This window comes from Catharus ustulatus, chromosome 1 (genome assembly GCF_009819885.2).
Source record: "Catharus ustulatus isolate bCatUst1 chromosome 1, bCatUst1.pri.v2, whole genome shotgun sequence".
NCBI classification, from domain to species: domain Eukaryota; kingdom Metazoa; phylum Chordata; class Aves; order Passeriformes; family Turdidae; genus Catharus; species Catharus ustulatus.
The window spans coordinates 6238534-6254352 of record NC_046221.1 but is presented as its reverse complement, the minus strand read 5'-3'; the positions used below and the strand labels follow the sequence as shown (position 1 = coordinate 6254352).

Here is a 15819-nt window from a genome sequence, read left to right as displayed (position 1 = left end):
TTGTAGCTCAGATTCTATCTTAAAACATGGAATGAGAGACGACTGATTCAAAAAAACTACCTGGGTTCAGTTCTCCTTTCCCCAAATTTAAGAACAGCCCTCATGAGTGTCCCAGCAGTTCCAGAAAACATGGAGTGCAACTAAACAACACACAGCACCAAGATAGTCATGTTTACAGATAATCTTCTCCACAGAAAGAAGATAGATGGGACAGGAAAAGAAGGAAAAGCTCTGAAGTAATTTACTGGGTTCTACCAGGCCTCTGCAGACTCCAGAAAATCTTTCATATTCCCTGGAGGAGATGCCCATCTAGAGTTGGAAGGAAGCAGCAATCAGACTAGAGTTTCACTTTAGACATCCACAAGACAATTTTCCCAAGCTATACTGAAAATTACTGTCATAAACAAAGTTGTGAAGTAAAGCAAATGGAGCTGGTGAAAATATTTTACTTATGTGCCAGGAGAACAGGGTAGACTTTCTGGAGTTCTCCAAATCCAAAAAAGGCTCAACATCCTCCCCCCACCCTGCAAAAGAAACCCAACTAAACCAACCAAACCCAACAAAACAGAAGCTACAAACAACACACAAAAAACACCCCTATAATAACAAAAAAAACCACATGCCTTAAAAACTATACAAATCTGTTCCCCTAACTCAGGGGTAAAAATGCTGACTCAAGAATTTGATTTCTTCTGTCACTATGTAACCACAATAAATTCAAAACAAAAAGTCATGTAGTAATTTAACCACCTTTTAGTCAGCAAAACTTTTATTTTAGGAAAACAAATATTGGGGTGTGAGTCACTAATTTATGCTAATGCACTTTTCAAACTACCCAAAAAGACAGAAACTACCAGAAGTTTTCAGGTCAGTCTGGCAAAGAACATAACAGAACATTTACAAGTACACACAAATTATTCCTTCTCAATATGGGAAACCATTAAATAAAGGTAGAAGTTGTTAGTGATCCCAAAGAACATTATAAAGACACCATTTACTTTGACAGTGTAATTCTGAGTCCTTAGTGACTTGCATCCAAAAAGAATATATGTCAAAATTAAAGCTTACATTTCCCAGACTGCAGCAGATCTTCATCTCCTGAAAATAAAATATCCACAGAATAAAGCAAAAAAACCAAACCCCATCCTCCTCAAAAATAATTTCCCCATTGTTCTTACCATGTCAAACTCCCTCACTTCTGCAAGGCAACAATCCACAGAGCAGTTGAGCCCAAGGAGCTTAAAAAGGTTTCACACAGGGTTTAAATCTCAGGCTGACCCTGTGCATACAGATGAATTGCACTCTCTGTGAAACAGGCTCTAACACTGTCACACAGAAATCTCACTGCTTAACTGCAAAGCCATGAAATTAGGCACCGAATGCTCTGGGGCAGAAATGATTGACGAAAATCCTCATTTTTGCTAGCAGAACAGGTTTACCGGCTAGAGAAGTACAGATGAACAATCCCCAGTGCCTCACACCCTGTGCTAACACAACCACACCAAGGTGAACCTTGGCTCATAAAAGGCTTGTGAGGCTGCAGAGGAGCAGGAGCAGATAAACACTTACATCCTCTCACTACAATAATTCTTCTTGCTCGGCAGTTTACAGACAATTAATGCTTCTCCAGAAAAGAGGATCTGGGTGCTTGCCAGGTTCTTTTTGCATGGCCACCAGAAGGTCATCTGCGGTGAGATTTGTCCAAGCCTAACATACTGCTCCTCAAAAACTGCTGGAGGTGTTTTTCCATTCACTATGGTAACACAGATGGACAATCCTAATATGCACTGACACTGACACAACTGTCCTAGTAAGATAAAAATTACTACAACAGAGAAGGAACCTTTTCATTTCAGAGTTGTTTAAGGATACCTCTACACTGCAGCTTGCGCAGAAAAAACAATCTATTCTACCTCTGGTAACAGTCAGAAGACAGACAGACAGAATTCCTCATGGATTAAATATTTCCCTAGTTCTTTGCATCTCTTTCATAGCTCAGAGCTACACCTGCTGCTGTGGCACTTCCAGCCACAGTAAGGTTAAAGTCTGACATCAGGCACACTCAGATTAAAGAGGACAGGATAAATTACTAATCACCAGAGTGAGGACATTGCTGTACATCCCTTCCATCTCTGACCAGGCTAAAGGCTCATGCTTGGCTACTGCTACAAAAGCAACAAATGCAAACCAAAGCTAAATAAACCACGTATTATTTCCACCTGATCCTTGCTAGATCTGATTCACTTTCTTTTCCTCTCCTTTACCATTCTGACATTTTGTAAAATGATAAAGATGTTGAAATATTGCATTTAAATCAAATGACAGAACCTCCACAATGCACAGCCTGTGCCCATTTAGTACCTTGCTATTCAACCAAGACATTTGGTAATTTATTTGGCAGGAAAATACAGACTCACTATGTAGACCATCCTGAAGGCAGAACAGAAAAAAAAAGTTAACCCTGTGTATGAAAAACACCTTGAAGTTTATTTGTTTACTTTATTCACCTACACATTTACACAAACACTGTCCTTTGGATTTCAACCACTTCTACCATTTAAGCAGCATGATCTATGTCAGAGCTACACACTCCAGCTATACAGTTTTTGGTTGACTGACTTCTTACAGATGTGCTTTAGGCCAGAAGAGGTTTCCAAGTCTCCAGCCACATCAGTCCTGCTCAGGATCTGCCCCGAGGAACCAAGAGAACCTTTCCAGCCCTACATTTCTACACACACATAGCACAATCACATGAATGTATTTCTGTCCCTCCTCAACATACCAAGAAACAAGAATCCCTGCACTCATTTCAGTGTGCAACTAAAAAAAACCCACTTTGGTAAGTGCCAGAGGGAGAAGGAGAGTAGGTTGCAGCTGGGCACACACACAGGAGTGACATTCAGTTCACAGAGACTGACACTCAAGCCTTGACTCTTACCTCAGCCATCTCCCTATCCATGACCTCCTGCCATGCAGACACAGTGAATCAAAGTCTTACTCTGTCCATATTCCTTTGGTCTCCAGTTGTGAAGTCTTCCAGGAAATACATTTTGCCAATTCACCCAATGACTGTCTCAGTCTATGGATGGTCACAATACCTTGATGAGCATCTTAAACATCTATTCTCTCCCAGTTGGTTTTCCCAAGAAGGATTTGAAACTTAAGCAAAGCCAAATCCTTCTTTATTTCTTCCTCATTTTTTTTTCTTAAATAGAAAAAACCTGTTCCTGAATACATGAGATGCAAAGGACATGCCTTTCAAATCCAAAGTATTGGGATCTTTCTCAGTCCTGATACATGCTGCATGAAAAAAACAGATTATATGTATTTTTAACTCAACAGCCTAAAGCTCTGCTAATGCAAGCACAGCTGGCAGGTTTGACCAGTTAGATAGAAACAACTGAAATTAGGAAAAAAAAAAGGCAGAATTGTATTATTCAGACAACCAATGGCCTCATAAGAATAATTTTCACCTATGCAATACTGTAACAACAAGTCCAGTCACCAATAAATTCCTATTTGGACAGTACAGTTAAAACCCTTTTCTATTTATTTATTCAAGTGCAAACAAAACCACTAAATGCCACAAATTATTAATCCATGATTTAAACATAGCAAGAAGAATTGTTTCACAATACAATTCCTCACAAATTTTCCTGGAAAGAGACTAGGCTTGATGGTCTATCATGCATCTCCCCTTCCTTTCTGAAAAGCAGTACAGCTGCCAAAAGTAAAAAAAAAAAAAAACTCAAGCAATTCTCCTTTCCAAAAACCCAAGTAGTAAAGAACATCCAGAATAAACAGAAGGCATTTCCTTTCCCTTGGCAAGATAGGAGCTTCCAGAGCAAGCAATAAATGATAACACCTTTAAATATTTTACAGGCATTTGTTCTCATGCCCTAGAGATGCATGGAGTTCATGGCTCTTCACTCTGGTGTACTCAGGAATCCAGAGACACTTCAACATGACAAACACAAATCATCCAAGGTGGCAGTATCTCCTACATCAGGAAATTCCAATCCAGTTTGGAGGCAAGAAAGGAAAAAACATATCTTAGAAGCTGCCTCCATTAGCTCAGAAGAGACCAAGACTGAAAGGAACAGTTCTGAAAATTTCTAACCAAATATTCAGCCTTTCAGTGTCTCTCTTGTTGCTCTGTTTTGACTGCCATGTATTTATTGCATGACAGTTTTCCTTTGGCAAAGCTTTGGAATTGAGTTTGCAGACCCACATACCAGAAATGCCAGAAGTAAAATAATTCTCTCTAATTTCCACAAATTCAAGTACACAAGTCCCAGTTTCTTGCACAAGCAGTAAATAATTATTTTGGGGTTTTTTAGAAGAACTATAAAGGCTAAATATTAGGAACTCAATAAAAGGATCTTAAATTCAATCAATCACAAAGCTGAAAAACTCTCCAGGAGCCACCTGTCAGACCTGAGCTGCAGTACTCACTGTGCAATGGGCTTTTCATGTCACAGCAGCTCCTTTCAGCAGCCTTACACCACCACCCTGACATCCATTTCATACATCAAGCCCAGGAACATTTACATTCATTTAATAACTGGCCCAACAAGGATACAACTGTGTTCCCCCTCAGAGCCCAGGAGGGTTTGTTGTTAGTAACCTGCACAGCTCTCAGTAACATTGGCCCAATGTGTTGGACTTGGTTATTTTTAAAGGAAGCAAAAAAGGTCAACCACAATCCACAATATTTTGGCTTAAAGAGCAATGATTTGCTACAGACTCTATGACCTGCCACTGCTTAAGCACTGACATCTGCTTGGATTAACCTCAGCAGTTTAGTAAACACACCGTATGAGTAGATATTTCATAACTGTGCCAGAACTCATGTTTGTCAGAGGTCAAATGGAGGATCAGGCTAACCTCAAGATTTTTGAAATAGGAGTAAAAATTATTTGAGAAAACCTTAAAGACAGATACACAACTCATACTACCCGGGTCCACTGCAAGACTACCTGTGTATTTTGGAACTATATTGAGGCAAGGAAAATATGTGTATAATCTTCATTTTAAAAGAGCATTCTACCAAAAAAATACCATCATCTATCTACTTTATCTTTCTACAGAGTATTAGGATAATTTGCTGCATGACCTTCTATAAATGCTTCTAATTTTTACGTTCTTATTTTTTGGGGGCAGCAGAAGACAAGAATATTAAACAACACTACTCACAAATGTAACTTTTCTCTGTTAATAGCCTTAACTCTTCTTACATTTCTTGGCCTCCAAGATGTTATACTACCCATGAACAAGCTTTCCAATTTACTGGTTGAATCACTAACAAACAACAGTATTAACAGTGCAAAGAACAGAGGCCATATCAGGAAGAAGTAGTACTGCAATAATACACACTTATCACACAAACAGATGCCATTCACACACCTTCTGCACTTGCATGAGAATTATTTTTTTCCAGGCAACCTTTCCATTAGATTCTCTCTCCTCAGGAAAGCCACAGTTAGTAGACAAACAAGATGAAAAAGGGACACCTCAGGCAGCTTTTTCTTCAGATACAATATACATCACTAGGAGCAACATCCACTGAGTATACAGCTAGAGCAAAAGTAATAGATACTTCCAAATAAAAGTGTTTCATGTGCTCCAGAATCTAAGCCAATTTAACTCCTTCTTAAAAAACCCTCCTACAGGACTGTTTTATCGCTAAATTGGATGTACCTACCAGTTTGCTTTTAATTAAAAACCACCATTAATTTTTGACCTTACAGAGGGATGGGTGATTGCACTTTATGAATTAAGTGGGTTTTTTTGACAGAATACAGGCAGGTAGCTACTCATGTAAAGACAGGTTGGGCCTACAGGAACCTAAATCATGACATTCAGCAAGGACAGAAGCAAAGTCCTGCACCTGGGACAGGGAAACTCTGCGGCTGCTGGCACAGCCTGAGGAACAGCTCTGCAGACAAGGAGCAGACAAGGTCTGGTTAAGCCTGAGCCAGAGCACAGCCCTGCAGCAAGGAGAGTGAGGGATGGACACAGGAGCACAGGCAGCTGACCCAGGAGTGCAATTCCACAGCTCCCTGCGACCACAGGCAGAGGACAGCAGCCAAGGAGGGATTTGCCAGTACCAGACAGACATCAGGAAACTGGACTGAGTTCACTGAAAGGCCACCAAGACAGTCACAGGCTGGAACACTTGCCCTGTGAGAACTCAGGATGCTGAGCTCCCTCAGCCAGCAGAAGAGACAGCTTTAGGATGAGAACTAAAATAGCAGCCTGTTGCTACCGGGATGTTACCAAGAAAACAGACCCAGGCTATTTAGTGAGGTGCAAGGTAGGAGAAAGAAAGAACTAAAAAAGATTAATGTTAAATCATGTTAATGTTAATGTTCAGTCACACCAACACTCATTCACAGAAATATCCTGTGGACCACAGGCTGTCCTCTTGCATAAGACCACTGTTCCCATTCATTTTAATGAGATGACATATTAAGATCTATTTTTAATCAGCCTCTGCAAGTCCCTTCTAAATTCAACTTTCAAAGTTTTGAGAGCAAATAGTTTAGTCATTTCAGCACAGATATACAAATCTATGTCATACCACCTAAAATAAATCCTCCTGGAATGAATACAAAATCTTGAGCAACACTTTACAGATAATCTTAAAATACCAACAGTATTCATTATATTTTAAAGATAAAGAAAGACAGATTATTTGCATGAATTGTTGAAGACCAATGAAACTATACTCTGAGTATATGAAATCTGAAAAGCTTTAAGTGTTTTAGGACAAATTTAAAAAGTCATCTTGTTAAGTCTTTATGTTCTCAGCCCTCACTACTTTTCCAGTGTCAAATGACTCACTCATATACTAATTTGTATTTCAGTTTTTGGGCTTTAACCAGAGATGTCTAAACACTGCATAGTATCATTTTCAAATCTGTGAACTATACATTGAAACAACTTCCCTAGGAACATAAATTTGCTTATCAAGCTTTTTGGAATTTCTCAACTCCAGTAAAAAAGTTTTACTTAGCAGGATGCCATTCCGAGTGTATGCACACACTTTGGTTTTTTTATAATAAAATGCAAAATTCCCCCTTTAACTACTTGCATTTCCAAAAAAGGCACCCTTACAGAAATGCTCAAGGATCTTCTGCAGTAACATCTTCCCCTTCTTTGTCAACAATAAAACATATTGGCTTTTTCCCTAATTGATAAAGGATTCCTTTCTCCACACATATTACTCCACTCCATGACGTGAGTGTATTTCACAAGGGCTCTAATTTAAGGACCCAATTTTAATGGAAAAAGCAGTTACAAGTTTTGGAAAGAAAAAGCTTTAGTAAGTCAGGATCTCATGTTAACTAACAGCTGAAAAGAACACCAGGTTTAGTTACAACCAGTGGTACAACATTGCATCTAGAAAAGTAACATAATAGCCCAGCCTGATTAGGGAAAACAAGGACTATTGGATTAGAAATACTAGCTTACTAAAATCCTAGCTCTCAATTCTGGGTAAATAAGCGCTATACAGTACACAGTTTCAGGCTGCTGCAGTGTCCTCATTCACCTCCAAAATAAAGCTTATTTCCCAAAGCACAGTTATAAGAAAGCCATTCTTACCTATCCCCATGACAAACGCTCTGTGGGCTGCTGGGTTGGATGTTCCTTTAAGCCATCTGGCACACAAATACATGTCATGCCATTCCCGGAGTCCTAAAAATACCTTCAGCCTTCTTTGTTGCTGACAAATACTTTCTTCTAATTCAAACAACCAAGATTCTCTTTTCATCAATAAAACCAGCTCTGAAAAAAGCCAGAATGCCTCCAAAGCAATCTGCAATGCATTTTGTAATACAGCCCCTTCCTTCTTCACAGAGCTTAGAAAACAGCAAGGTTAAACACCCTACAAGTTGTTCTTCATTGCACCTCTCTCACATTAAAGATCCATGCATCTAAATATTAGTTTAACAACCCTTCAGCACTATATACAAATGCAGAATGTAAGAGAGCTTACAAGGTCATCTACACACAAATAAGCTGCTTAATACCTTTCCTAAACGTTTAAAAATCTGCTTGGCTGCTCCTCAAGTTCTACCCCTTCAAAGCGCACTGAAATAACAAAAATGCAGATTCATGCAAAATAATTAGATTAGTGACACTTCTACAGGAACAGCTGAACTGTAGAACCCTCACCTTTTTCCAGAAGAGTCGGCACTAAAGCAGAGCAAGGTTACACAGGGAGAGCACATTGACTGCAGCAGCAGCGGTGTCTTCATTCCCAGCGAACAATGAACTGCTGAGCCAGAAACTTAACACTTTGTTGCTTGCAAGTCCTGACTGGGAATGGGGAAACAAGCAGTTTGGATGGTTCTGAGGACACCCATGCTGCATATTTGGCTGTATTCACTGCCCCAGAATCATCAATATATCTTTCTGTTTGTAATTATTTTTCACATCTCTTTTATTATGTTTTTTCAGCTGCTGCATGATCCGTATATCAATCCATGAATTTGGCAATACACACATGGTCATCTTCCTGCCACTCACATAATCAATCAGTAACATTCCTCATCATCACTAGAGCACAGTAATGCTGGAGAAAATGGTCATTAAGTTGTACAAAAACTCCCTTACTCCTCATTTTCCAAATCTCTAAGAACTTCATAAGGTTTTCATATTTTGACCAAATTTTTCTATGTAAGTTTTCTGTTCATTTTCAGAAATTTTCATCAAAAGTGTTTTGGGCTTTTTTCCAGTCTTTTACAAGGAAAGTGAAAACACATTTTCAAATTCTTAAAAAAAATGAATTCTCAAAAAAATTTTAAAAATCAGGCTTTGTTTGTGCAACTCTCCTGACAAAAAAAAAAGCTGGCAGCAAATCTGTCAACAAAACAGACCTCACTGAAGGACTTTTGAGTGGAACAATGGTAAAAAGTGGGGTTGACCAGTCTGTTTTAAACCTGTGACTACTAACTATGGAAACTTGGCACAGGTCTTGCAAAAGATCCCAGAAGACATCTACCATCCACTTGTGCAGAACTCAGTACTGATATCAACAGCTGGATACAAAAAAATACACAAAAGACATCTGTCAACTCACACTGGAAACTCCCCAAACCTCTACCTGAATATGTATAAAATGCAAAATCGCTGCAATTATGTTACTATTTGTGTTAGTGTTGGAAACTGCCTTAATGAGAATGGCTACATTGCACCTTATCCTGCAGCATCAGATTACAGAATTCCTAGACCTCTGTGCCTACTCCCCACAAACGATCCAAGCCTACTTCATTTCTCTTTCCTCAGGGTTTTCCTTTTCAATGGGCAGAAATTAACATAAAAATACTTTGTTCAGGATCAAACAGCTTTATGGAGCCTGAGTAACTGATATAAGCATAAGGATTTATTTGTTATAAAAAACCCCAAACAACAAAAACCAAACAAAACAAACAGAAATATAAACAATAGATGAAATGTAGCCCCAGAATTAGATGAGAGGTTAAAACCAGTTACAGTTTAAATCCCTAGATCGCCTCTAATAGGAAAATATTTAACTCATGGTAAACTGCTCAGAGTTCTTAACTCTGTCACATTTCTCCATGCTGTTAAGGATGGCAGTTCTAGTGATTTCCTCAATGTACCATGTCCTGTGTTTTTCCATGTGAATGGCCATTGTTTTAAAAAAAGTAGAAGTGAAAAAATACTAAAAGCATGAGTTGAACTTAATATCCACCTGCTTTTCTCAAGTCCAGAAACAATCACTTGGAGTTTTTCACTCAAGCTTTAGCACAAAGTCCACAATAACCATGCAATTTGGAACTTTGATTTTTCTCCAGTAAGAAATTCTGAGATAAACCAAGACCCTGCAATCTTCTTGCTTTGGATTCATGCTCTCATCAGAAGTCTAAAGTATTTTCTGCACACAGATTTCTCTCCATGTCTTTTATCTTCTCACAAATGTCTCTAGACATTAATAAAAGAGAGGAATCCTAAGGATATAAATCTACTTTGTGTTCTCTCTCTAACTCATTGACTGCACCAGGACAGATACCAGACCAAGCCAAGGGATGCTTTGGTTGAAACATTTGCTCTCCTGTAGATTTTGATGAGATTCTCAGCAACTTAATGTCTTGGTTCTCTCCTCATGCATTAAGGCAAATATCTTAATTGTTGGATTAAAACAAATCACTAGCAGAAACATTGTACACTGCCTGTAAGGAGAGCAAACTTCTACAAGTTATGCCAAAAATTAATTTTCTTAGTTTTTCATTCCTTCTCTGTGATCTTACAGACTCAATCTTTCCTTCTCACAAGAAATCCCTTTGAGGAAAGAGTTGTGGACCACTCCTTTTCCATCCCCTCTTGGTCACTTTCCTTCTACTTATCTATTGCCAATGTTTCTAACAGAAAAACATACTCAGGATCTTGATGTTGAAATCATGGATGTTGCAACAAAATGAATAGCAGATCAAAAATTAATTTTCTCACTTCAGTAGGAGCCATGCCTCCCAACACTGCTTGCACAGGTTAATGTGCAATCCAGAACTTGGCCTTCTCTTGGTTCATAGGTGACATCTGCTGACACCAGAGATAAGAGATTCATGCTAACTGACAAAATTAAGGTATTCCATGAAATGGAAAACTAAAGAAAATACTTCCAAGTATGAGAAGTATCAATAGAGACAGTGGTATCCTTTGTTCTTGATGCTATGCTTCAGGAACTGGCAAAACAGTCAAAATACCTACAGAGGGGTTTTGAATCAAAACAAGATCCTTTTCCAGGAAGCACAAACTATCTGTGTTTTAACTAAGGCCACCTCCAAGGTTTAAAGCATCCAGTTTAATCCTTGTCTGCACAAGAAAATCTGTGTCATTAAGCCAAGCAACATTTGGATGGTTTTACACAAACTAAAAAGACCTCCACGAACATGCCTCTAACATTCATGAAGTATTTGCTTAAATCAGCCTGGCACATAGCAACCCTTCACTGAGGTACCTTCCTCTCAGCATGCCTCTGCAAGTTTATTAGCTTAGCTGTCAATTTAAAATTTGACTTCTTCAATGGTGCAGTGTCTGTGTAGCTGAAGTCTTGGGAATGACAAAAAGTTATTGCAGGTAGACAGCTACCCCCCAAACAGCCACTCATGCACACTTTCCTTCCCTCTTGAGCAGCAAGAGGAATCACTTTTGTCCTGCTCCATGGCAAGAGAGACTGGGGCACAAATGTAAACACTCTCTGTAGCAGAGCTGGTCAGGTAGAACTTGTCAGACACAGCCAACTTCAGCCTCAGAAATGCAGAACCTGCAATGCCACTACTGCCATGACATAGAAAACCACAAGAGCTCACCTGCTCCCAACTGAACTTGGAGCCACAAAACATCAAAGACCTGTGAGCACTATGGGGTAGCAGCTCTGGACTCCTCCCTGGCCTGCACACCCTCTTCTTGTTCACCCTCTAAAGCACAGAGCAGGCAGCACCAAATCCTGCATCAGGGGTCTCTAATCCATGTCAGCAGTGGAAAAGTTGATTCACCCCTGAGTGCTGTTCCAGTCTCAAACATGCAAAGGATCCATCTGCCAAGCCAGACTGCACAAGAAAGGGCTGAGATACAACACACAAAAAACATTTTTAAGGCACTTTAATCCATACTCTACATTTCAGTAACACCCTCATTTAATCTACAGATTTAACATATTTTCACATCTCAGGGAATAAGCTCAGAAGTTCCTACAACAAAATATCAGAAATTTAGTATGGTTGAAGTCAATTTTTGAACAAAACAGTACAATTAGCTCCCTAATTTTCCACCTTTCTGCTGCAGTGGATTTCTAGTTTTTAAAGAGTTTTCAAACAGAACATTTACACTAATTCTTACACAATGCTGACTCACATGAGAAACATGCTAGAACGTGGCTGAAGGATGTGGTGCATACGATTGACTCTTACACAAAGAGAGCTGAACAAATGCTTTTACTCGTGCTGCAAAACCCTGCTTGAACAGCCGAGACCTTACACTGACACTGCTTTAAACATTAATACAGTAGCTGCAACAGCAGATGCTTTCATCTCTATAAACCCCCATATGTTTTGAAAAGAAATCTTAGATAAGAAGACAGTTTATCTAACTCCCACACTCTAACAGGGATTCAAACAGATTTCACCTCTGTAATACTTTTTGAGAAAAATTCACTTCTGCACTTGAAATACAAGAACATACTTTTACTCTGCAACAGCAAGCAGTCTCTCCAAAATGAATGGTACCAAAGGAAATTGCTTGATTTTGGGATACCTGTAGCTGCAGTATCACCTACCAGGCAGATGGAACTCTTTAGGAAGTTGATAAACAACAGTCACAGAAAGGAATGATTGTAATCTTGGAAATTTTGCTTTTTCCCTTCAGTGTAAGTCTCCCTTCTCTGCTTCAAGTTATCCCCACACAGCTGCCACAGTGCCAAACAGTCTACTGGCTGCTCAGACTGCAGCCATTCTACAGGACCTTCAATGAATGTAACCAAACATCCTGCCTCTGTCCTTTTCACCCCCACAGCACCCCGTTCTTTCTCACTGGAAAATCCAAAATCCCCACTTTTACCATCTGCTCAGACACTTCTGACCTCATCCACGTGACCCCATAGCACATGCACACCTTACACCTACCATTAACAACTTGGAGTTTCCATTACTTACTGTGAGGAAGCCTATTTTCTGTAGATAAATTTTCAAAATACCAAGAATTTATCTTCATTCCCTTTGCCCTGCTGTTTCCAGGCATTCTGCCACCTAAAGCGCTTCAATCACACCTTCTGTTATTTTTACACCACTATGAAAATGATCAGACTCACCCATTCTCATAAACTACACAGAAACTTTTCAGGAACTCTATCCAGTGTTACTCCTGTGCATAATGCAGTATTGATTTGCATCCTCTGAGAATGTGATTAGATAACAGAAGCCAGGCCACAGGCCCTGATATCTGCAGTCAGATTCTGTTCCAGCAGAACAAATGCCACTTTGCCTGCTGGCATCCCCATCTGAGGCTGGGAGACGAAGGCTCATTAGAGCTGCACTGTTATTCCTTTCCTTCCCTGCTGCAGAAGAGCTCCTAAAACTCTGCAGGAGCTTATCTTAGCCAGAGATGAGGAAAAGCTTATGCAGAAAGCATGCAGTTCTTCACAGACAGTTCTACCAGGGGAGGCCAATTGCTTGTTAATCAAAAGCCTCTTATCTGGAACCACCTGGACATTTATGCTGTTCTAAAATGAGGCCTAGGAATCCCAGCTGGACTATTTCACATGTTTAGAGGTTCTCTATGGGGCAGCATGGCAGAAATATACTGGCAGAAAGAGGTTGGTACCATCCTTTCCTGGGCATAGCTGCACTTGGATCAGCTTAAGCTAATCAGAGATACCCAGGAATAGTTTCCTATTAAGAAGGCATCCATAGAAAAGAAAAAAAAAAAAAAAAAGAAAAAAAAAAAAAAAAAAAAAAAAGCAGATCCTAGCTCCTAAAGCATGCAAGAATACTTAATATAACTTATAGGTTACCAGACTACTCTTTCTAAGGACAGAAGGGTTTTGATCTTAGGTTGAAATACATTTTCCAGGGAAAAACAAGGCATGTTAGCAGAGTGCTAACAGCTCTGCCCACCTGCACAATTACTATGCTGGCACAGAGAGATTTCACCCACCCTTTGAACAGAAAGCAATGTTCCAAATACTCTGGACACTGATTGTTTACAGAACTGTAACGAAGCCAGGTCATTAGATTTTTGATCATTACATTTTTTTATTCCTTTGGAAGAGCACAGGCTGCACTTTAATTATATAATAAAATCCTGTAGGGTCTACTGCAGCTGCCCTGCAACTGATATTAAAAACAACTCAGGATACAGCTTGGCAGAGATGCTGTAATAGAGAGCATCAGTGTTCTAATTACTTTCAACAGCAGTTTTAAGGCTGACATCTGTGACAAAGTGAACAAATGTGAAATAGCTGTGTGGAAAGGTGGATTCTAAACACAATATCTGCTTCCAGCACCACATTACAGCAGGGAATTCTGACCTGCTAAGCCACCCACTGCCAGCAGCACAGGGCTTTTGGTGGTGTATTCAGATCCATCTGTTTTCTTGGAAGCAAGGGACCCTTTATTCTACCTTGCAAGTAACTCTGAGACTGTCCATTTGCTTCAGCATGTTCTGCTGCACCTTTCCTTATAAGTTTTAACACACAGAGGAAAAGAAAAATACCACATGGGAAAAATGAACTGACTAGAAGATCTGGAGACCAGGCACACGAAGAATAACACATATTTGCTAAAACGAAGAGAAGCCTCAGTGTTGCATAAAAGTATATACTGGAGAACAAGGGGGGAGTGGAGGCGGGGCGGGAGAGGGAGGAGGGGAAAGGGTAAAAAGTGGTTCTAAAATAAATTTCCCAGGCTTAAAGAAAGCTTTAACACCTCAGGGGGTCACACAGCGCTCCAAAAAGCAATGCCTGACCTCGCCCTACAAACGAATCAATGAACGGAGCAGCGCCAGCAACACCAACACGTCCCGATCCTTCACACTTCGGGTTAGATTTGCAGAGTTTCAGTCTACCTGCAGGCGGGCTGCTGCCGCTCTTTCACATGCATTTAAAGACTGTAAGAGACAGTAATTACATTATGTCCCATCCTGTGCAGCACAACTCGCTGCAGCTCCTCGGTCTGCCCCCGGGGTCAGGTTAAACCAGGAGCCCTCAGGCAGGGGCCGGCTCAGGCGGGACCCGGCCGGGGCAGCCTCCCCCGAGACCCGCACCGGGACAGCCCCGGGGCTCAGAACCGCAGCCTCAGGGCAGGCGGGAAAGCAGGATCACACAATCAGTTAGGCTGGAAAAGACCTCTGAGATCATCGAGTCCAATCTACGACCGAGCACCACCGTGTACAGAGAGCCCGGTACCGCCGCTGACCCCGATCCGCACCCCCTCACCCTGGCGCCGGCTCCCCCGCCGGGGCCGCCTCCCCTGACGCCCCCAGCACGGCCCGAGTCCCGCACAGCCCCGCACTCACCGCGGCGGTGGCATCGCCCCTTCGGCCGCCCCGCGCCCGCTGTGGCGGCGCTGGCGCCATGTGACCGCTGCCTCCTCCTCCTTCTCCTCCCCGTTCTCCTCCTCTTCCTCCTCCTCCTCCGCCGCCATGACAGGCGGGGCTGGGGCCAAGGGGGAACATGGCGAGCCATGAGGGGCAGAGCTGGCGGCTGTAGGGTGTGTCCTGCATCCCTTTTGCCGAGCTGTGAGGGGAATCAGGAGTGCGGGGCTGTGGATGTGCGGCTTTCACTGCCCTCCTCCCCTCAGATTTGTTGTGTATGTCTCTGCTCATCCCACCGGGTTTACACGGTGTCTGGAGGCTCTCTGTGACGATTAAAGCCTTTTCCAGCCCTTCGAGGCATTTGTTTCGGAATTTTCGGCCTTAAACGGCCCGGTGGAAGTTCAGTCACAGAATTGTGTGGGTCGGAAGGGATCTCTGGAGATCCCATCCAGCCCTGGCCTGCCAAGGCAGGTTCACATGGAGCAGGTAACACAGGAATGTGTCCAGGTGGATTTGGATCCAGCGAGGGGAGGCTCCGTGACCTCCCTGGGCAGCTGTTCCAGTGCTTTGCCACCCTCAGTGTAAAAAGGTCTTACCCATCGTAAAGTGAAAAGGTCTAACTCATCTTGTGTTTTAGTTTATGGCCATTGCTCCTTGTCCTGTTGCTGGGCACCACCACAAAGAGTCCAGCACCTGTTGGCACCCACGTCTGAGATACTTATGTGTATTAATGAGATCCCTTCTCAGTCTTTAGACCAAACAGCT

At 41.4% G+C, this 15819-nt stretch overlaps 1 protein-coding gene across 4 annotated transcripts in view; it reads right to left on the bottom strand.

The window, feature by feature from the left end:
- The window catches only part of GALNT11 (polypeptide N-acetylgalactosaminyltransferase 11), a 47378-nt gene extending 32257 nt beyond the window's left edge, over positions 1 to 15121 (bottom strand). The window contains exons 1-2 of one of the 4 annotated variants that reach the window (XM_033058895.2): positions 8182 to 8265; positions 7609 to 7791 (exon numbers count right to left, since the gene is read on the bottom strand). The gene's annotated coding sequence lies outside the window, so the exon portion shown is untranslated. Of the gene's footprint in view, positions 1 to 4455; positions 4574 to 7608; positions 7792 to 8181; positions 8285 to 15036 lie in introns of those variants that run through there. The other 3 variants (XM_033058885.1, XM_033058876.1, XM_033058905.2) reach the window with 3 other exon arrangements.
- Positions 15122 to 15819: the final 698 nt, after the last annotated feature.